Source organism: Rhododendron vialii, chromosome 9a (assembly GCF_030253575.1).
Source record: "Rhododendron vialii isolate Sample 1 chromosome 9a, ASM3025357v1".
In the NCBI taxonomy this organism is placed as follows: domain Eukaryota; kingdom Viridiplantae; phylum Streptophyta; class Magnoliopsida; order Ericales; family Ericaceae; genus Rhododendron; species Rhododendron vialii.
The window spans coordinates 31,381,454-31,403,558 of NC_080565.1; the positions used below are offsets into that span (position 1 = coordinate 31,381,454).

The following is a 22,105-nucleotide window of genomic DNA, read 5'->3' on the forward strand; positions in this document are numbered from 1 at the left end:
AAAGTTCATATAAAAGATGTTTAGGACCCTCAATTGGGTAAATCATTTGACAGAAGGGAAAAAATGGGTTGTTCAGGGTGTAGGTATGATTGAGGGATTGTTCGTCGATTTTGTTTTCCTATGATGTTTGGCACATTAACATGTTAAGCTATTGGATATCTTAACTATATCCAGTGTGATTGTCTAATAATGATATCTTTGGCTTCTCTGTATCACGAGGCATAGTGTGATTCCATAGTTATTAACCATATTACGTGCGCGAGGCTCAAATCCGGGATTTGCACCCCCCCTGCGCGCGAATAACCCGTGACGCGTACCCGGTTAATTGGTTTCCGAATCAGTTTTTCCAAATTGTCTTCGGCCACGGCACATTTTTCCGAGCGCGCGAGACCTCTTATTGGGTTCTCATGTACAAGTTCACTAGTGTGCAAAGTCATTTAAAGTGGAAAAGAGTTTTGTAATTAAGCAATGTGAGACTAGAGATATTTTATGATGAATTGTATGATATGGGGAATTTTTTTGAATTATAATTATATATAATTATTATATATATTGTAGTTGCGGTAAATCCGAAACGGTACCCGGTACCTGACCGGTACCGGTACGTATCGTACCAGTAGAAAAATCGGTACTCTGTCCGAAACGGTATTCAGAACTATGAGTGTGATTGTCTGATAATGATATCTTTGGCTTCTCTGTATCATGAGGCATTGATTTGTTCTTCTGGTCTAATGTAGGTTCGAATTAAAGCTGTGGTGTGACGGAGACAGGGTTTTATATGACACCTTTCGCTGCAATTATTTTCATAGCTGCACTTGTGACAGTCAGATATATTTTTATAGCTGAATAGTTCGGATCATCTTTTTAAAATTCGAAATGGGTCCCAAAGCAATATATATGCGGAGTTTGTACCCCTTTTTACTCATGATAGCAAAGTTGAATGGGATCCATCACGGTCCCTTTAGAAAATTCAAGCCTTTCATTTTTTCAAACTTTTTTCTATGTGCAAATCATCCCTATTTCCTGGTCCTTTCCTTGTAGGAGGTTATGGTTCGAATTCTATTGAGGGCATTTGTGATTCAAAGTTATGTATAGCCTTTATACTTCATGTGGACTAACTTACTAATTCTCGTTATTATATACTGCTTGGAAAAAAAATCCAGATATGATTGATGGGACGTGGTTATTTGAATGGACTGCGTTGCCTTAAGAGCAACAAACATTTAGCATTTGATCGTTAATTATAATTACTCTTCCAATAAATACTATACGATTACCACCGATGTGGTAACCCAGTTGGTGAGGGCTACTACTCTCGCCATTACTCCTCTTAACGCAGACGGAGGTTGGAGTCTCGACAGGTGCTCAAAATCAGTCTGCGGACCAAAGGGGGACTTTTCACCAGCTATGCACTAAAGTGATGCTGTGGTGATGGCCCGTTCTCCCGGACGGTAGCTATGGCTTGAATCGGACATTCTATTGATGGGTAGGGAGCCCCTATAGTCACGCCCAATGAGAGTTGCTATGCTGGTTGTCCCCTCCCATTCTTTTTTATTATCAAAAAAAAAAAAACTGTATGATTTTATCATTGATTTACGGATGTCTTATCCAATCGATTTTTAATTATGTACATTTTATGATATGCAAAATGGACGGCTCGAATCGTCAAATAAGACCGCGACTAGTTTTTTTGGTTTTTTTTGCCTCACATAAAGAGATCATCACATATGATTCACTAATCACTCCTTTTACTGTTATACTAATTGACAACTGACAAGGTGCCGCCCGGCCGGCACCTAGACGCACCCTTGGACTTCCTGGTTATACTTATTACTAGTATAATTTTATCTCCATTTTCGACTAAACGTTAAGTGCCAAACGTTAACGGTAAACGAAATGAAAACGTTAATGAGGTTTTTTTATTTTTATTTATATATATATATATATATTATTTATTTTCCCAATACTAATGCATCAGTAGGAGTTAGCGGGGGAATTAATAAGTTAACAACCTAAAGGGTTCGACGTCTTTCCACAGACTCAAATGTTGGACCTTCCCAAGACAACCAGATGGACTAAGAGCCACATCTCGCCTCGTCGGTGTTGCTGGCGAGCGAGTAATTAATATGGTTTTTTTCACCAACGATAGTTTTTCGAGAGTAAATTCATTAATCTAGTAGATAAAATCGTTATGATCATGATCGATCTCACTAATTACAAGCTAACATGGATGATACGCAGCGGGACAACAAAAAAAATTCAATCATAGCCTCAAATCAAAGTTTGTTGAATTTAAATACTTTTTTGTTTTGTTTTATTATTTAGTACGTCTAAAAAGTCGTCCTGGGAACATATTGGTCTCCGATTAGTAACCAGTATCGATATTTTAATTTTGTAATATGACCGGAGGAAGAGAGTGCCATTAAAAATTTATTAATATTCAGTTGGATAATTCATGGATTTCGATTCTACTAATTAAACTTATGATTAATCATCTCTATCATTTTTTCGGACCGGGGGAGTGTGCTGCACAGCTACGTGCTGTGCAGCGTGCTGTGCGGCCGCCGGTGCCGCCTTGCCGGCATCGGTCCGACGATCGGAAACGTCCACTATGTAGAGTTCGTCGAGTACTACAAGTGTACCAAAAATCAACCTGATCAAATATCGTTAAGTACTTCATCGGAATACATATAACTTGGAAAAAAATGAATCCTAAAGGATACGAAACACTTGATCAAAACCAATGAATCCATTATTTTCGAATTATATGTGTTCCGATGAGGTACTTAACAATATTTGATTGGGTTGATTTTTGGTACACTTGTAGTACTCGATGAGCTCTATGCAGTGGACGTCTCCGATCGTCGGGCCGATGTCGGCAAGGCCGCATCGGTGGCCGCACAGCACTTAGCAATGCAGCACACTCCCCCGGTCATAGCACGTAGCTGTGCAGCACACTGCTGCACTCCCCCGGTCATAGCACGTAGCTGTGCAGCACACTCTCCCGGTCCCATTTTTTCTGCCCAACTTTCGCCAACAATATCGGATTTTGATATTGTTTTTTTTTTTTTGGTACTTCGGAAATGACATCGTTTTCTTTTATCAATTAGTACAAGCAATTATGATATTGTTTAGTGTTTTGACTTTAACATATATACCATATATATAGTTGTAAAACTGAACTACTTGAAGAATTTGTACAATTCTCTATTTTTATCATGTTATACATTGGAATTTGAACTTATTAGTTTAGGTGAAGAGATGGTTAATCAATTATCGAAAGTACATGGTGTGGCAAATTCTCAATTTTGGTATTGGAGCAATCTCTCAACCTATGAAGCACACATATACAGATACGAGATATGAATACGGCACTACAAGGATATGATGGTACAGCAAAATCAAAAAAATACGATACAGATACTTTGGGATATGTCTGTGTAAATTGTATATTTTCATTATTATTAGTCTTTTACTAGGCATAAAAATATAGCCAAAAATAAAAATAAAAGAGTATTTGGATTGTTAATCCCATGCATTAAGCAGATGTCAAAGAAAAAAGTCATTCCATACAACAATGCATATATGCATGTATATATAAGAGTTATATTCTCAACATAATGACTGGGTTTTCTTTTAGCTGTCTTTTTGCCATTGTTGGATTTTGGGGTGTGGTACTTCTTCTTTGGGGTTGTACGCCCTGGTTGGCTTCTTGCCATCTGAGGGTGATAATTTTTCTTTTTTGGTTTCTGGTGCCTCTGTGGTTCGAATTTTTTTAATTTTTATAATTTGTTTTCAAAAATTAATAAAATTCTTTTTTTGTTGTTAGAAAAAAAACAAACATATAAGAGTTATATATGTACTTAGCGTACATTGGTTGTACATATACAAAATGTTGATTAGTTTTTGGCTTTGCGAACGTCAATAGTACTTAGCGTACATTGGTTGTACATATACAAAATGTTGATTAGTTTTTGGCTTTTGCGAACGTCAATAGTTGTCAGTTGTAGTTAGTGAGATTCGAACCCCGATCAAATGCATGTGAGTACAAAGTGCCTACCGCTGGGCTCCGTCTCACTTGCTATAAAGAAAGAATTAAAGGTGCGGTGTATGCTGTGTTAAGTGTAAGATATTGTGTAATGTAAAGTGCGCCAATCTATGGATATGAACACAATAAGTTTAAGAATACTCATATCGACCACTCTCTGATTACACCTCTTTTACATATGTGTGAGACCCATTCCACAATTAAATGTATGGGGCTAACACATATGTGAGAGAGGTGTGGTCGGTAGGAGTGTACGTAGCATTACAAACATAAAGTCGGACCGTATGAGTGCGAGAGAGATACTAATTAAAGGTGCATTTCCGCTATTATTGGACTACAGGTTAATATCAATACTAAAATTGTTTCCGTTGGATGATATTTTAGTTGATGTATGTGAGAAAAATGACCAATCAAAAAATTCGTGAAAATGTGTACTTTAGTCCACTTAGTCAATCTATTGGTTTAACGGAAACGCCCCATGAGAGAGACTGCGAGAGGGAGTACATGTGAAAGTCTAGGGCTGCAAACGAACAGAGCCGAGCTTTACGGTGTTCAAGCTTGTTTATTAAGTTTTTAACGAACACGAGCTCGAGCTTAGTGAAAACTTAACGAGCTCGAGCTCGAGCCAAGCAGGCCTTGGCTGACTCGAGCTCAAGTTTGTTCACGAGCCTTAACGAACCAACGAAAAATGTGTACATATCCTCACATAGGCCTAATACAATCAAAAATATTTTGATTGTGAAGGTATATATCCTTCATTTTTCTATGGAGAGGGGGTGTACTGGTACGCGTGTGCTCTCGCTTCCCTTGGTTGACTAGAAAGTGAAAACGGAAAAAATAAATTATGAAATAACAATAAAAATCCTAAACTTAAGTATATATAGCCCGGCTCGCGAGTCGACTCGAGCCGAGCTTATCCTAGCTCAAGCTCGTTCATTTAACTTTCGAGCTGAGCTTGAACGAGCCACTAATGTGTCGAGCTACGAGTCGCTCACGAGCGACTCGGTTCGTTTGCATCTCTATCTGAAACCATCTGCGTCTGAAACGACTGAATATGGGAATAGACTGAGGTCCAGCAGGCTTAGGGTTTGTGCTTAGGCCTCTCTACCATGGAATGTACTATCGATCTATTCTCTCAAATCTCAATCTGTATCTAATTTTCTGTTTTTTTTTTTTTTTTTTTGTATGCAGTATTACTATTACATGTTTTACCCAATAATTTTACTTGATCCTTAACTAAACAAAAAAAATAAAATCATTTAAACCCGGCCCCTCTGTATCCTGCTGTATCACTATCCAAAATTTAAAACATTTATTTAAATGCAAGAGATGTATTGAGGCATATTGGGTGCGTATCGACATCTGATACCCATACTCGACTAATTTCAAAATATCCATGCTTCATAGCTAGCTCTCACTATTCGATTCGATACTTTCAGCTTTGATCTAATAGTTTTTGAATTTAGGGTACTAGAGTTGGTTTGGCATCATAAAATGATATTTTAATATTTATTAATATTTTTCTGGAATCCGGAGTCAGCGTCCGCATAAAATATAATGTAGCACTTCTGTGCTGAATAATTACTCCCTCCTCTCTGGATTCTATATAATCCACACTCAGCAAACTTTCTGCTTCCAAATGTCTACACTACAGCTCTCTCTCTCTCTCTCTCCTCACTAAACTAAACACTCTCTAATCTAAAAAAAAAACTAAACACTCTAGCTCTCCCCACAATGGCGGCATTCACCTGCTCCGCCACAGACCTCGTTACCCAACTCGGCACCGCCGTCGCCAACGCCACCGCCGTCGCAAACACAATCTGCGGCGGGTTCTCCTTCGTCTCCGCCAACCTCTCCGACACCACCTACGGCGTCAACAACACGTACCTCCTCTTCTCGGCGTACCTCGTGTTCGCGATGCAGCTCGGCTTCGGCATGCTCTCGCCGGCTCCGTCCGAGCCAAGAACACTGTGGGGCTCCATGTTAGGTGGTTCGTCCTTTTTGAATGGTGGTTCGAGGTTAGCTCTCGTCTCCTTCTCCCAGTCCTGCAAAACGAAGCACGACTAAGAGACCACACCGGAGGTTCTCCGGGATGGCCCTCCGGTGCAAGAGTCAGTTTTCTTGCAAGGAAGAGTTAAAGATTGGGAGCTAGGGTTTTTCTTTGTGCGTACCTCTTCCAAGAAGGCATAATGGGATATTTATAGGAAACCCTTCGCTTGGTCCCCAAGATTGCACCAACGCTCGACACGCGTCGGCTGATGTCATTGTTGCATCACGTTTAGGGTTTTGCAACCGTTTTCATGATGAGCTGGCACCTTCACGTGCCACCATCATTGTTCTCATAACCGTTCAGATGACGTCACGACCATCATCATAGCCATGGATGCTGTTCTGACGCGGATGAGCTGGACCGTCGGCCAAGCCATGCTCGGCACCGAGCATGTTCTGGGACCTTCGGCCACGGTAGCCGACCTTCGGCCACGGTTACTAGATCACGTTCGGAATGGAACGAGCCATTCTGCTCGGCCTGCTACAATAGCCCCTCAACCCGTGCCGAAGCTTTTCACTCGGTATGGGTTGATTCAAAACTTGGCCGAGCTTTAGCCTTCGGCAGAAGAATCCGAGCCCCACATTGGGTAACAGCTGTCGAGTATTCGAACGGGTGTGTCAGTTGAAAAGACATCTAGGCAGACGAGGAGACGGCTGGCATGGGTTAGGGCTTCAGTCGCCACGTGTCACATAGAGGTTGGCGAAGGGTTCGGCGGTGAAATGATGGGCGGGAAATTCGAAAAGGCCTGCTTTGTCTATAAATACCGGTGAGGGAGGAGAGAGAAAGTTCTTCTGCACTTTCTCTCTCTAGCGCTTGGACCTTCTCTCTCTTCGTTTCCGTTCCAGAGCTCAGCTTGAATCCAAATCCTCAACTTCAAGCCCCAAATCAACTGAAATCTCCAGGTATGTCATCGATTCTTATCGTTTTACTCTTTCTCTTGCTTTCCATGCTTATTTTCTGGGTTTTTGGGATGACTCTGGGGTTTTTTGTACTTAGTGAATAGTGGATTTCTGGGGAGAACGATGATGTTCATCCCTGAACTCATCCTGTTCTTCCGAGCCCCCATAGGACATCTGGGGCTCAGCCGAACGATTTATTTGTTGGGGTAAATTACCGAACGTTCCCCAACACTCTTATTTTGCCGAACGTAGGGAGTCTTTGTAGGAGTACCGAGCCCAGTATAGATCAGAATATGACTCGTGAGCCGATAAGATGAACCGAACTTCCAAACGGCTTCATTTGCCGACGAATATTTCAATAGCTTAACTCCCCTTTGTTCTTTTCCTAGGTCTGGCTCACGAGGTCATCGACGTGTCTTCAGACTCGGGTTGCTCGGAAACCGAATCCGATCGTCAGTTCCTCAGCGAACTCATCGAGTGGCGTAGGTTGAGGAATAGCCGAGCGGTAGTATCTTCTTCAACAAGGATGTCGGCAACTTCTCCTGTGTCCGACGATTCCAACGCCGAGCGAAATTATGAGTACGCTGCCGACGACTTCCTTACGGAGCCTGAGATAAGCTTCTCTCCAGAAACCCAATCCGAAACCGACCCACAAGTGGGTCAAGAAGCCAAGTCAAGGCTTATGTCAGGAGCCGAGGCTTCGACATCGGTTGTAAGCGATGCCGACCTTTTCGACAAGGGCTTGTTATGTCCCTATGCTCATTATTTCAGCGGCAGCCCTGGAGAGTATGCAGCTTTCCGAACGAAATACAACATTCCCGAGGATGTTCTGATTCATAGAGTCAGAAGCACAGACATAAAAGACCATAGGGATCACCGTCCCGAACATATAACCGTGCCTTTAATGGCCATTTGTGAGGCCGGGCTTCGGTTCCCCATTCACCCCTTCCTTAGGGAAATTCTTTGGAAATTTAGTTTAGCACCCCACCAGCTTGCAATCAACAGTTACCGAATCATTATGTCGGTGATTGCCTTGATCGAGAGTCACAATTTAGACTTTACCCCGACGGACCTCTTTTTCACATATACCATGTCCAGACACGGGAAATCTGGCCGTCGGTATTTGTCGACGCGTCCCAAAAAGCAGCCTCTGATAGACGGTCTCTCGGACACCGACAAATGGGCTGACTTTTACCTTGAAGTGCATGGAAACTTTGAGTTCGGCGACGGACTTCGTCGGTTCGCCGTTCCAAAAGTGGCTGATACAAGAGGTAACTTGACCGAACGTGCTTAAGTTATCTATTACGCTTTATTTTCTCTTCTCTTCTGCTTTGGGTATTTCTTGAATTGCTACATTTTTTTGCAGAGCTCGGCCCTATTTCCAAGGTACTCAACACCAACTCTCGGGAGAAGGAAAACGAGACGCTGCTTGCCCAGGTTTGTCGACACGCTCCGACCCTTCTTGATTACCGACCCTCCTACAAAGGTGTGCTGAGGAGGAAGGAGAAAGGAAAGGAGGTAGCTCAGAGCAAGAAGAAGACATCCAGTGCTCCCGCTGCCGAGGCTGTTCAAAAGAAGAGAGGAGATTCCTTTTCTGTCGGACTCCGAAAGAAGAGGCAACAAGGAGGGGTGAGATTGCCGAGGATCGGATTTACAGCAGAGGAGTGGCTTACTCCGTTTGATTCTGCCGAACTTCCCCAGCCCGCTTTCGAAGATATGTCAAGAAGGAACATTCCAAGGCCTGCGATTCCAACGAAGACGGCTAATCCTGGCCGAAGCCGAAGCTCTTCCGAGCAGCAAAGCCAGAGGGAGAAGAGACAGAAGACGTCAGAGGACGTTGTTCTGCCGACCATCTCACAACCCGTGCCTCTTGACACTCTTCAAGCCCCTTCAACAAAGGATCAGGGGAATTTGGTTGAACCCCACATTGATCTTACTGATCCAGCCACCGAGGCCGCTGTCCTTCGCCAATTCAGCCCTTCATACACTATGCCTGATGGCAGGGTTCTGCTTCACAATGACTCGGTTAAGGAGGAGCCGAACCTTGCTATCACACTTCTGAGAGGGCTGGCTTTGCCGAGGGATTACGATCAAGTTCCAACCGACCTTCTTCCGGGTCTTGGTGAGATGTGTTCTCATCTGGTGCAGGTATCATTTGCATTCTGCTTTGTTTATTGTCAACTAACAGTGGAACCTCTTAGTGAAAGTCTTTTCTTCTGTATTATTGCCAGGCTGGGCAAGCTGCCTTGAAAGCATATGACAAGGCCACCAAAGTTACTGCCGAGCGAGAGCGATACAGGTCTGATCGAGATTCCTACCGAACCAAGTGGAGGATCTCTGATCAGCAATCAAAGGATGCTGAAGCAGAGGTGGAAAAGCTGAAGAAGGAGCTTGCCGACATTAAGGCAGATGCCGAGGCCAATGTTGCTCGGATGAGGACAGAAGAAAAAGAGAAGCTCAAGGCTGCCGACGCCAAAGGCTATGAGGCCGGAATAAACCGAGCCGCGCTGGAGTACACCCAGATTGCTCACAAGATGGTGAATGACGAGCTCGAGGCTCGGCTTCCTGACTTCTTCAAGCTGGGTTATGTTGCAGGAGCCGAGGCGATGGCTGCTGTAATGGCCATTCAGGCCGATTCTGGCTTTCTAAAGCAACTTCCGGAGCCGACCGTGCCTGATTTGGAGCTTCCGTATACCGAGGATGAGTGCCTACCGTTGCCTCCTGAAGATGACGATGAAGATGAAGAGATGGCTGAAGCGGCTGTGGCAAATTCTCAGGAGAAGGCTGGAGGAGATGAGAGCCATGCCGAGGTTCAAAACAAGGCTGCTCAAGATACCCCAGTTTAGGATTTCCCCTAGGTTTTTATTTTGTTTTCAAAGTATTTTGAACTATGCTTTTGGACTGGATGGTACCGAACATTTGGGATTTTGCCATGCCAGATGTAATAGTTTAAAGGGGGTCGGCATCGAACGTTTTACTAAGCCGAGCCCTCTTGGTAGGAGATTCTGAATTTCAAGTTCAAGTTTGTGTTTTAATGACTTAGAAAAATTTTCAACTTTGTTATTGCACTGAATATTTCTTCATGCCTTAGAAATATTTTCTGATTTTGGCTGCCGAAGGTTAAGCAACCTTGGCTTGCTTTGAAAGTTTTGATAGTTACTCATGATAGCCCCTACTTTGGTTTAAGGCTCGGCTCAAAATGCCAGTCTTATGCCAAGGTAATAGGTAGAGTAATTGTTTGATGTGGCCATTTAGTTCAAGTCAAATTATGAACATAGCCGTACTAAGGATAAACTTTCGAGTTCATCTATTGCTTTCTGTTTGGACTTTAAGTTGTCCGAGTTGTTTATGATTTACTTGAAACAGCCCCAATGCTGGTATAAGGCTCGGCTCAAAATGCCAGCCTTGTACCAAGGCAATATGTTAAGTAAATGTTCTAAGGGTGGTCATCGCCGAACCAATTTGTTTAATCGAGTTGTGGCTGGAAATCGAATTATCCGAGCCATAATCGTGTTTGCAGTAAAGAAATCCGAACGTAGCTGTAGCTGTTTAGAATACCGAGCTTGTACTGATTGAAATTTTGAATCATTGTAATCAAATATGAAGAACACTGATACTCCAGAAGTAGGAGATACTTTTCATTAAAAAGACTGCCAAGACAAGTACAGCACTTTGGTAAGGGAAAAGTAATAGACTTGATAGGTGGTGTGATAGAGTGCGACCGACGAGAGTGTTCAGAGGTAGGCCTTCCTGAGGTTCAGAGCATTCCAAGGATTTTCAATTTCCCTTCCATCTTTGTCTTCTAACTTGTACGAGCCATTGCCGACCTCTTTAATCACCCTGTAGGGTCCTTCCCAATTTGGTTTGAATTTTGTCTTTTGATTGGCTCGGACAACCTTCCTCCAGACCCAGTCATCGGTTCTGAACTTCTTAAGCCTTACTCTTCGATTGTAGCCCCGAGCGACTTCTTGCTGATAGTTGGCTAACTTGAGCTGAGCATCGTCTCGTTTTTCTTCGGCTAAGATTAGCTCGGTTGCCACTGCATCATTGTTAGATTCTAGATCAAAGGTTTCGGTGCGCAGGGTCGGGAACTTCGATTCCAGTGGTATGACAGCCTCCATGCCGAAAGCCATTGCAAAGGGAGTTTGGCCGGTAGAGCGTCTGGGGGTGGAGCGGTAGGCCCAGAGGACCCTAGGAAGTTCTTCGGCCCATTTTCCTCGTTTAGAGTCCAGCCGACGTTTGATGCCAGCGCAAACAGTCTTGTTAGTGGCTTCGGCCTGGCCGTTGCCCTGGGGGTAGGATGGGGTTGAATTGAAGAATCTAATTCCAAATTCAGCACAGAGTCCAGTTAATTCCTTACCGACGAATTGTGAGCCGTTATCCGATACAATAGCATAAGGCACGCCGAACCTTGTGACAATGTTCTTCCAAACGAATCGCCGAACGTCAGTTTCGGTAGTTGTGACTAACGGTTCGGCTTCCACCCATTTGGAGAAGTAATCCGTTGCAGTGATCAAGAACTTGAAGCCCCCAGGGGCAGTTGGAAGTTTGCCTACTATATCCAAGCCCCACTGAGCAAAGGGCCATGGACTAGTGATAGGTTGGAGTGACTGAGCGGGCTGCCTTGGTATGGGGGAGAAAAGTTGGCAAGGCTTGCACCTTCTGACCACTTCTTCACAATCCTTCTTCATTCCTTTCCAAAAGTATCCTTGACTTAGAGCTCTTTGACATAGGGAACGGCCGCCAGAGTGACAACCGCAGCTACCAGAGTGGAGCTCGGTTAAAATAATCGGGACCTCGGTTGGGTGAACTACCCGAAGGTATGGCCCAGTGAAGCTTTTCCTGTATAGTTGGCCGAGCTCAGAGATCCAGTAGTAGGCTGCTTTGCTGCGTACACGGTGGGCCTCCTTTTTGTCAGAGGGAAGAGTATCATCTTTGAGAAATGAGATGATTTCATCCATCCAACTTGTGCCGAGGGAAATGTTGTATACTTCTTCCGATACTTCAAAGCTCGGCTCAAGGATCTCGCCGAGGCTGATATGTCGGTATTCAGATGCTTTGCTTGCCGAGGCAAGACTAGCAAGAGCATCGGCATAAGCGTTTGAAAGAAGACATGGCACTTATCCGACGAGCGGCTGATAAACCTGTTGAGAGCCGCTGCCATCCCAGTGAGCTTCTGAATTTCCCGAGGAGTGGATGGTGGTTTTAATTGCTGAATAGCTAGGATCTGGTTCGGATCTGCCTCGATACCGCGCCGAGTAACCAAGTAGCCGAGGAACTTCCCTGAGCTGACTCCGAAGGCGCATTTGTCGGCGTTAAGCCGTAGCTTGTGCTTCTTCAAGATTGCAAAGACTTCGGCAAGATGAGAGAGGTGATTCTCAGCCTTGAGACTTTTCACCACCATATCGTCGATATAAGCTTCCATGATTTCGCCGATGAGGATTCCGAACAACAAGTATACCATTCTTTGGAATGTGGCACCAGCATTCTTAAGGCCGAACGGCATAACTAGGTAGCAGAAGAGGCCCCTGGGTGTGATGAATGCCGTCTTCTCCATGTCGTCGGGATCCATGGCTATCTGGTGGTAACCTCGGTAAGCATCCAAGAAACTCAGCCGAGCATGACCCGCTGTTGCATCTACCAGTTGATCAATTTTTGGAAGGGGAAGGCAGTCTTTCGGACAAGCATCATTCAAGTTGGTGTAGTCCACGCAAACTCTCCATTTTCCATTCTTCTTTTTCACCACCACAGGGTTTGCGAGCCAAGTGGGGTATTGTACTTCTTTGATGGCGCCTGCCTCGAGGAGTTTGCCGACTTCCTCATTAACTGCGTCGGCATGAATGCTGGCTGACCGCCGAGGCTTCTGAATTACAGGTTTTGCTGATTTTGAAACTTTGAGGGAGTGCTGGATAAGCTTTGGGTCAATGCCTGGCATTTCGTACGGGGTCCATGCAAAAACTTCGATGTTACTTTTTAGGAACTGCAAGGTTTCTTCACTCTCGGCTTGGGATAGACCAGCGCCGAGCATGAAATAACGTGATGCATCTTCGTTAAGAGGGAATTTGGTAAGATCCTCAACTGATTTCTCTTCAGGAAGAGATCCGACGTCTTCAAGAACAGGTTTGTCAGGGACTTCAACCCAATGTACTCTTCTGGTGCATGATGACCTTCCAATGGCCGAGACGTAACACTGTCTGGCTTGTAATTGATCTCCAAATAGGTCTTCTTGTCTACCGTTGGCGCCGATGTACCTGACCACCTGGTGGTAGGTTGAGGCGACGGCTTTTATTGAATGAAGCCAATTTCGGCCGAGGATCGCGTTGTATGGGCTCGGCGCGTCCACAACGACAAACTCTAAATTAGAAGCAACCGAGCCTGTAACAACAGGGAGGGTAATCCGTCCAAGAGGCCAAACGGGAGTGCCACTGAATCCGATCAGAGGAACTTCAGCGGGGAGAAGGCACGATTCAGGAATTTTGAGTTCCTTAAAGAGAGACAGGTACATTACTTCTGCTGAGCTTCCTTGATCAATCAACACCCTTTTGACAGAGTGAGTTGAGATTTGGATTGTGACCACCAGAGCGTCGCTATGGGGTGTTTGGACACGCTGTAAATCTTGCTCGGTGAATGTGATTGACCAAGGATGCTCAAGCATTTTGACCCTTTTTGGAGCACGATTGATGGAAAAAATTTGGGTAACTTTCTCAGCTTTGACAAGCTCTTGCCGAAGCTGCCTTGCTGCCTCCTTTGTTGTTGATCCATGAATAACGTTGATTACTCCGACTGGTCGCGGAATAAGGTTTTGTCCGACAGCGTTCGGCTGTCTCCTCGGCGTCTTTGTCCAATCGATATGATCGTCAAGAAGTCCTTGTGCCGCCAGATTTTCCAAAAGTGTCTTATAGGGAGCGCAAGCTGTGGTGTAATGACCGAGCTCATTATGGTACGAGCATCTCTTCCGATTGTTATTGTTTCCTTCTTCGGTGTTCAATTTGGGAGGGTTCGGCCAGACAAAGAACGGTTCCCTCTCTATCGTACGGAGGAGGAAATAAATTGGCTCTTTGAAAACCGTAGTTTCAGCCACATAGTCATGAGCTTTCGGCCCCTTTTTGTCTGCCACCTTGACTGTGTTGACCTGCTTCTTTGGCTGGACAGCGACCACAGGCTTCGGTGGTGCGATTTGGGGCGTGGGGACATGAAGGCTTTGAGGTATAATTGAGTTTTGTCCTCCTTGGAGTTCTCGCTCGGCGAGGAACTCTTCGTAGGAACAGAACTGCTCTACCGTCCTCATTAGCTCATTCATTCCATGAGGCGCCCTTATTGCCAGCTCATCCAAGATCTTGCTTCCAGTTTCCAAACCATTCTTAAAATTCCTTGCCGCCCAGTATTGATCAACACCGGGTATCTCGTTAAACAGCTGCCAGTAACGTTCGGCATACTTCCGAAGCGTCTCGCCGGGCCTCTTTCTCATCTGGGCTAAGGCATCTTCTTCCTTAGCTTGCTTGTTGCTAGTGATGAACCGATAGTTAAAAGCTCTTTCAAGCTCTTTGAAACTATGGATCGATCCAGCCTCCAATTGGTTGAACCAAAGCAAGCCGAGGCGCCCAAGACTTGAGGGGAATGCTTTGCACATGATGGCATCATCGTCGGTGACGCATGAGATGGTGCTTCTGTAGCTGATGAGATGGGTGTATGCCTCGGTCGTGCTGGGATCGAACTTCTGGAATTTTGGAAGATGTAGACCTGGCTTTGGCAAGGTGGCTTGGATCTTTGCCGAGAAGGGTGATTCTGTCAGCTTTTTCAATTGGTACTCGTGGGTTGGCCGAGGGGGAAGACCTTCCCGAGCGTTTCGAGACTTCTTTGATGCTCGGCATTCCTGTTCTCTTTGTTTTCGTTCGTTCTCATCCTGCCGCCTCTCCCTCTTTTCTATTGTGACCTTCCCGTAGTCTTCTTCTGGAAGATTTTCGGTATGGTAAACTCTTCGTCGGCTAGGGCGATCGTCTTGCCGAACGACGACACTTACGCTTCTTTCACGGTTTAGCCTCCGAGCGCTGACTGAATTAGTTGCTCGTCCTTCATAGGCCTTTTCCCGAGGGACTTCATTCTGTTCGATCCGATGGCTCTGGGGTCCTTTCCCGTTTCTTCTCGGCGTTCGGCTTCTTCGTCGTTCGAATTTGTATGGGATGAGAGCCTGATCGTTGTCTTGGAATTCCACGGTATCGTAGCTTTGGGAGCCCTGGGAGTATTCGTCTCCAGCCGATGAACTGGAGAAGACAGTATGCGGGCTCCCCTCTCGTCGTCCTTCTCTGCCCGTATGTCCCGCACCATTGCCGAGACGTTTATGAACTGGTGAGAGCTGCTGCCTAAGGCGAGCGCTGTCCCCAGTTCGATGGTCTGTCAATGGTGGGTCCAGGCGGTCGTGGACTGAGATTCTTTTTGGCCATGCATCAGTACCCAAAGGTGGAGGGGGCGGCAAATTTCCTTTCCGGCGCCGACCCTGAGATCCAGAGTGGGAAACTGTTGGAAGTTCTTTGGCCTTAATCTTTTCGATCTCCATTCGTAGGATGGCTACATCGGCGTTGGTCTGTTCTTGTTGTTGTTCTAGCATTTGTACGTATGCTAGAGCATCTTCACTTAGGCCCACTGGACGCTGGATGGAAGAGCTTACGCCTGGAGGAGTAAATCCAGGAGGGTGAGATGGGGAGGCAGCGTTGATACCGGTTTCAGAGGTGATGTGCAAAGAGGAGCTGAGGGGTTGAAAGAGAGGAGGTGGTGGTGGTGCTCCGCCCATTTTTCTTAGGAGGAGACTGGTGGTGGAGGAGCCGCCGTGGATCTGAAAATCAAGGTTCACGTCGGGTTCACCAAATTGTGGGGCTCCATGTTAGGTGGTTCGTCCTTTTTGAATGGTGGTTCGAGGTTAGCTCTCGTCTCCTTCTCCCAGTCCTGCAAAACGAAGCACGACTAAGAGACCACACCGGAGGTTCTCCGGGATGGCCCTCCGGTGCAAGAGTCAGTTTTCTTGCAAGGAAGAGTTAAAGATTGGGAGCTAGGGTTTTTCTTTGTGCGTACCTCTTCCAAGAAGGCATAATGGGATATTTATAGGAAACCCTTCGCTTGGTCCCCAAGATTGCACCAACGCTCGACACGCGTCGGCTGATGTCATTGTTGCATCACGTTTAGGGTTTTGCAACCGTTTTCATGATGAGCTGGCACCTTCACGTGCCACCATCATTGTTCTCATAACCGTTCAGATGACGTCACGACCATCATCATAGCCATGGATGCTGTTCTGACGCGGATGAGCTGGACCGTCGGCCAAGCCATGCTCGGCACCGAGCATGTTCTGGGACCTTCGGCCACGGTAGCCGACCTTCGGCCACGGTTACTAGATCACGTTCGGAATGGAACGAGCCATTCTGCTCGGCCTGCTACAAACACCATGAACATCCTGCTCACCAACGTCATCAACTGCGCCATCGGCGGCCTCTTCTATTACCTCTTCGGCTTTGCCTTCGCCTTCGGCTCCTCCTCCAACGGGCTCATTGGCCACAGTTCCTTTGGGCTCAGCGGCGTCCCTTCTCCGTCTTTTGACTACAGCTTCTTCCTCTATCAATCCGCCTTCGTCAGCGCCCTCGCAGGTAATTGTTGGAAATTTAAGTTTTATGGTACTAGTTGGGGGAAGTTACACTCTAAATTCTAGTGATCAATTGTGAAGTAAAGTTCCGTTCCGTCGAGGGAAATAAGTACTTATTTTTTGAAATGAAGGCGATGTGTTGTGAGAGAATAATTTATCTCGTAAAACGAAAAATAAACACTACAACAAAAAACACATTCGATGACATGTAAAAATGTCACCGAAAGTCCAAATTTTGTCACCTATTATCTTTGGTGATATAAGAAGAGGTGTCATTGTATCCATGACACTGAAAGTCAAGGGTGACAAAATTGTGTAATTGTCACAGAATGTTGTCAACGGTGACAAGAATTTGGTGTCACCGAAGACAGATTTTCCGTGACACAATTGTCATCGAAAGTAACAGTGACAACAATATAGTGTCACGAAAGAGAGATTTTCTGCGACAAAGGTGATTATGTCACAGAACGTAATGATGACAGCACCGTGCTGTCACGAAGAGAGATTTTTCTGTGACAAAAATTGTCACTAAAAATACCTACCATGACAACCAATTGTGTGTCACAAATAATCTATCGTAGTAGTAAACACACAACAGTGACAATCCCTTTTGTCACCAAAAAATAGGACTTTCGCAGCAATACACACTTTTTCACATTATTTTCACCTGCTTACAAAGTTTCAAATTTTTTTGTATCTTATGATTCAACTTAGCAAAACTTAAATTGCGTAAAAGCAAAATATCATTCAAATCAAATATTCAATAAGTTAACATTCACTATCCAACTTCAAAACCCTTCAAAACATTCATCTTCCAACAATAACCACTTCAAACTTAACAGCATCACTCAAACTACAAAACATCCATCCATATCCATGGTGTGTCTAATGACAAAAAGAACTCAAAAAGAGTGTTCCATTTAACTACCAAAAAGTCTTCAACTATATCTTGGTATACTGCCAAAAAGCAACTACATCTCCTTACTTACCTGTACAAAATTGCCCAAAAAAAAAAATGCAATTATGTAACATGTCAAGCCTACGAAAGGTTTTGAAAAAGAAAGAGATTTTGCTCCAAGTTATTATATGACGAATTATGACATGACTCTTGAGTGGCTAAGCGAGCTACCCAACCCAAATTTTGATGTCATTCTACATAATATCAATTATATGTAACCTACGTAACAACAAAACTTCGCCAGAATCAAAGTATCGGTGTCGGAAACGTGCAAGACATGGACACGCTCCGGACACACTTCAAACACATGTCCGACACTCTTTTGGTTCATAGCTTTCTACATGAAGTTCTAGTCGTAGGATGACCATATTGCCTCTACGCCAAAGGCAAGTTAACAAAGGAGATCCAAATGTGGCTTCATAAGGAGGGGGACATGGCTTTCCTCCCGGATATACATATCCCCCGTAGGCTATATCCCTTGTTTGTTTACAAAAGAGAGCCCGGACTATTTAATCCCCTCCAACCTCGTTAATTTTGGACACACACCCCCTATCCAAAACTTATCCCCCTTCTCTCTACTTACACATGTGTAGCATGGCCAAGTGTAATGATTGGGAGACAACCTTAAACAAAAAAAAATGATTGGGGCATAAATATATCCATGTTGTCGTTGTGTGAGTCTACATGTATCTTGTGTGGTCTCGTGCATCATGCGGGTTAGAAATATGTGTGAACAGCATTGATAAAACAATACTAGTAGTGAGCAGGAAAAGTGCGGGAAACAAGTATTACTCCCTCCGTCCCAAATTGGATGTCAATTTTTGATATCCGTGTCAATTTCAACTCCTTATATCTTTCAATATGGATCTCAAAAAATATGCAATATGGATCTTGTTTGATACTTCTCGATTAATTCTATTATACAAAGTTTTTAAACTTATGAAAAATATTATAGATTGAAAGATATAAGTGATGAAAAATAATACGGATTTCAAAAATTGTCATTCTTTTTGGGACGGAGGGAGTAATAAGCTGTAATAGGTATAGATTTTGGACAGTTGACCATAATCTCCTATTGCATAATCTCACAAAAGAACGTGACCATCTGGCTGCAAATTGAGAACACCATAATACGCCATCGTAGCAATTTTCAAAAAAAAAAAGAGCATGAAAAAGATGGCTATGTCAAGCAACACAAAGCAATAGCTACCTTTAATACTTTCTTGACATTCAATAGTATCAAGTGCATCTTCTTTAGACAAACTGCAGACAACATAAAAATCTGCTTAACATGTTAGGTGTTTCATAAAAGCAGTGATGGCATACTCTATGAAACAAGGACAAAACAAGAACTCCCCAACACGATAGGAAAAAACTATGTTTGAACCAGAAGTAAAGAAACAACCATAAACAAGAAGAAGATGACCATGTACTGATGTACTTCCCCCTTATGTGTTTCCAGACCGCAAGTAAACAATTACTTATAGCCCACACTTACAAGGAAGTAACATTAATAGAAGGCGGCATCATTATGTCACAGAGATCATCAGTCACATGACATCACAAAGAAAAGCATCGACTTGGTCTTCATTAAAATCCGCATGTGACTGCAATCGGTGGAACAACAGAAGTTATTTAAACACTGATCATTGAGTTCATAGAGAAGGGGATTTCTTTGAAGTGGAAGACTAATCATGAACATGATTAAAGGATTATAGGCAATAGAAATAAGTGGGACTCAAACAATTACTGAGAAAAGCTATGTATAACCATGTCATAATGCCAATTAGTTGAGGCAGAAAGCACCAGCACTGGTATAAGTGTCTTCATCCAAAATAAGAGAAAAGAAGGAACTCTCAGCCCCCCTAAATTTAGGAGTTGAAAGAGCAACTCAAATAACATCTGCTATCAACGTACCCAACAGGAAACAGCAGCCCCAGATTCAAGGTTGAACCTGGAGACACAAAGCTCCAAGTCCAGAAACAAATAGCAGCATAATCAGCAAAAGGGGTGAACTTACAGAAATTAGTTTCCAAATTCAGAGGCTCTGAACCTGAAAACAAAGGAACTCCAAGCCCAGAAACAACAGAACAACTCTTCGCCCTCCAAAGAGTACATAAATAAATCTATTCTCTCTTAGCCTCCCTAGATCTAGGAGTTGAAAGAGCAACCAAAATAGTCCACCAGCAGAAACAACAACATAGTGCTGAACCTAGAGATACAGAGCTCCAAGTCTAGAACTATCTGCACTATGTTGGCACATAAGCATTGGGACAATCATTGAGATGCAAAAGGCTCGTCTTATACATGGACTATGAGTCTGTAAGAGGTAACTTTTTCGTTGGCAGACATAGTTTTCATGAGATATAAGGTGAATGTGGCTTCTTTCTCACAGCATTTGTACTAGGATTCAAAGATGTAAAACCACTCAATGAAACAGAGGCTTTTTGATACTCCACAACATATCGTAAAAGCTCAACTTACTAATCATGCACACGCATGAGATTCAAATGTATATAAGGTATTTGAGAAGTTTAACAAAACAAACTTACCAAGTAAAATTCATGCTGAGGACGCGAAAGAACAGGCTTCTGATTGTAAGCATTCATAAGCTTCCTCTCAGCAGCGCTCAAATGACGGTCCTCTAGGTTTACCACTCGACCCAAGATTTTCAGTCTTTCCCTGAAGGGTGCAACTGTATCCAAAGGAAAACCTCTAATCCTTTCAACTTCATCATCAATTAACCTGTCGTGGAAATAGCATGGACCAAAACTACTTACAAAATTTTGTACTCAACAAGTAATAGCCACAAAAGGGTATTTTGTAGTTCGACAACACAACAATGCAATGGTCCTTATGAAGAACATTTTCTATTCCTTAAACATCTATGTGAAGCATGAAGTAGAAAGATGTCTGTCTTACCCGGATATTTTCTTGAAAGTGAAGTGGAAGAGCTTTCAAATAATTTCCAGACAGTTTGAAGTACATAACGTAACTCATTCCTTCTCCATCATGTTCATTTTGGATGATTGAAGCAGGATACAAGGGTATCTGAGAGAGAGAGAGAGAGAGAGAGAGAGAGAGAGAGAGAGAGAGAAACAAGAAGGGAAACAAGAGGCCTGTCAATCAAAATCCCAAATGCTTTATATGTATGTGTTCCTCATTGTATATGTGTAGGTCAGCTTTATAAGCTGCCAAATATGAAATTATATTGAATATGTTTCCAATTCTCATTGGACATATGGTTGTTCACACAGAAGTCTAATAAAGCTTCTTAGGCTGTAATACTTACATAATCGGATATTTAGACATTCACAAGTTTGATAAGACACGCAGTAGAAAACATAGTGATGAGTGAATAATGAAATAGATTACCTGAAGATTAACCACAAGTATAGCTGGGACTTCTCCGGAGGAATTTATGGTGGGCAGTTCCACAAAACGAGCAATATGATCAATTTTGCATGGAGATAAGAATACGTCAACACCAAAAGGATAAAATGCCTTCAGTCAGTCTATTCAGTAGTGCCTGCAGTCACTGCAGTAGGTCTTTTCAGAAGTGCCTTCGGTGACACTGAAACGGGGCAATGACACATGATAAGAAGCTTGTGTTAGTTTTGACTTTTTGAGATATATCAAAAACAGAAGTACCCATAGGATTCCTAAAGGATAGAGATATCGCTAGTTCACAACACCACATGCAACGATCATAGTTGTTTGATTCACCAGTTCATCACCTATTTTGAGCATAAATAGATTCACCAATGGATTCTACCAATTTTCCATATATCGTATGGTAATTGTGCATCGTGAGATTCTAACATAAGAAACGGAAAGGAGTCAGCAACACTTACATAGCGTAGGAATAGCTTGGTCATCCTTCCATCTAAAGGAGAATTTTAGAGCCGCCTTCTTCCTCGTACTCGGGGTGCTGGGGCTCAGGGGTCTTCTTTTTTCATCTGAAGGAGCAGCATGAGTATGACAAGATAAACAAGTATGCGGAAGGAGTCCGCAATTGTGAAAAACCCCCGTTTGCTCATCTGTAAATGTTGATACGGGGTCAAAGTTGTGTTGAGATATGACATCTGTAAATGTTGATATCGGGTATCAAATAAATTAAGATCATCTGTTCGGAAGAAAACTCAGTTGTACTGAGGTAAATTGCAAAATTTTTTGGTTGCTTGTTTGAAGCCAAATACCATACCATTTTGAATATTGTGGAAATCATCACCACCATCGAAGTCAATTGTCGTTGAAGCACAACAAAAAGTTTTTTTTTTTTTGTGTGGTTCCCCGGTTGAACCCCATCATAGAAGTGTCAATCCTAAGCAAAACAGACTTCACAAACCTCAACCCATCATAGAAGTGTCAATCCTAAGCAAAACAGACTTCACAAACCCAACACGTGTATCACTAGGAACTTGTCCTAAGGAAGGTCTCACCACCATCAGGAGCTACTGAGAAGTTCATCAAACATATATACTGCACAAGAAAAGAGATTCAAATGTATCTACTAAGA

At 43.6% G+C, this 22,105-nt stretch overlaps 1 long non-coding RNA gene and 1 pseudogene across 1 annotated transcript; one reads left to right on the forward strand and one right to left on the reverse strand.

Annotated features, from left to right (window-relative positions):
* The first annotated feature begins 5,782 nt into the window (after positions 1-5,782).
* Positions 5,783-22,105, forward strand: part of LOC131299794 (ammonium transporter 1 member 2-like) — a 29,209-nt pseudogene continuing 12,886 nt past the window's right edge.
* LOC131301113 (uncharacterized) lies at positions 17,379-21,622 on the reverse strand. The gene is made up of 5 exons (XR_009191168.1): positions 21,441-21,622; positions 20,962-21,323; positions 20,509-20,637; positions 18,797-20,331; positions 17,379-17,617 (listed from the first exon to the last, which is right to left on the reverse strand). It is a non-coding gene; the product is annotated as an uncharacterized LOC131301113 (long non-coding RNA).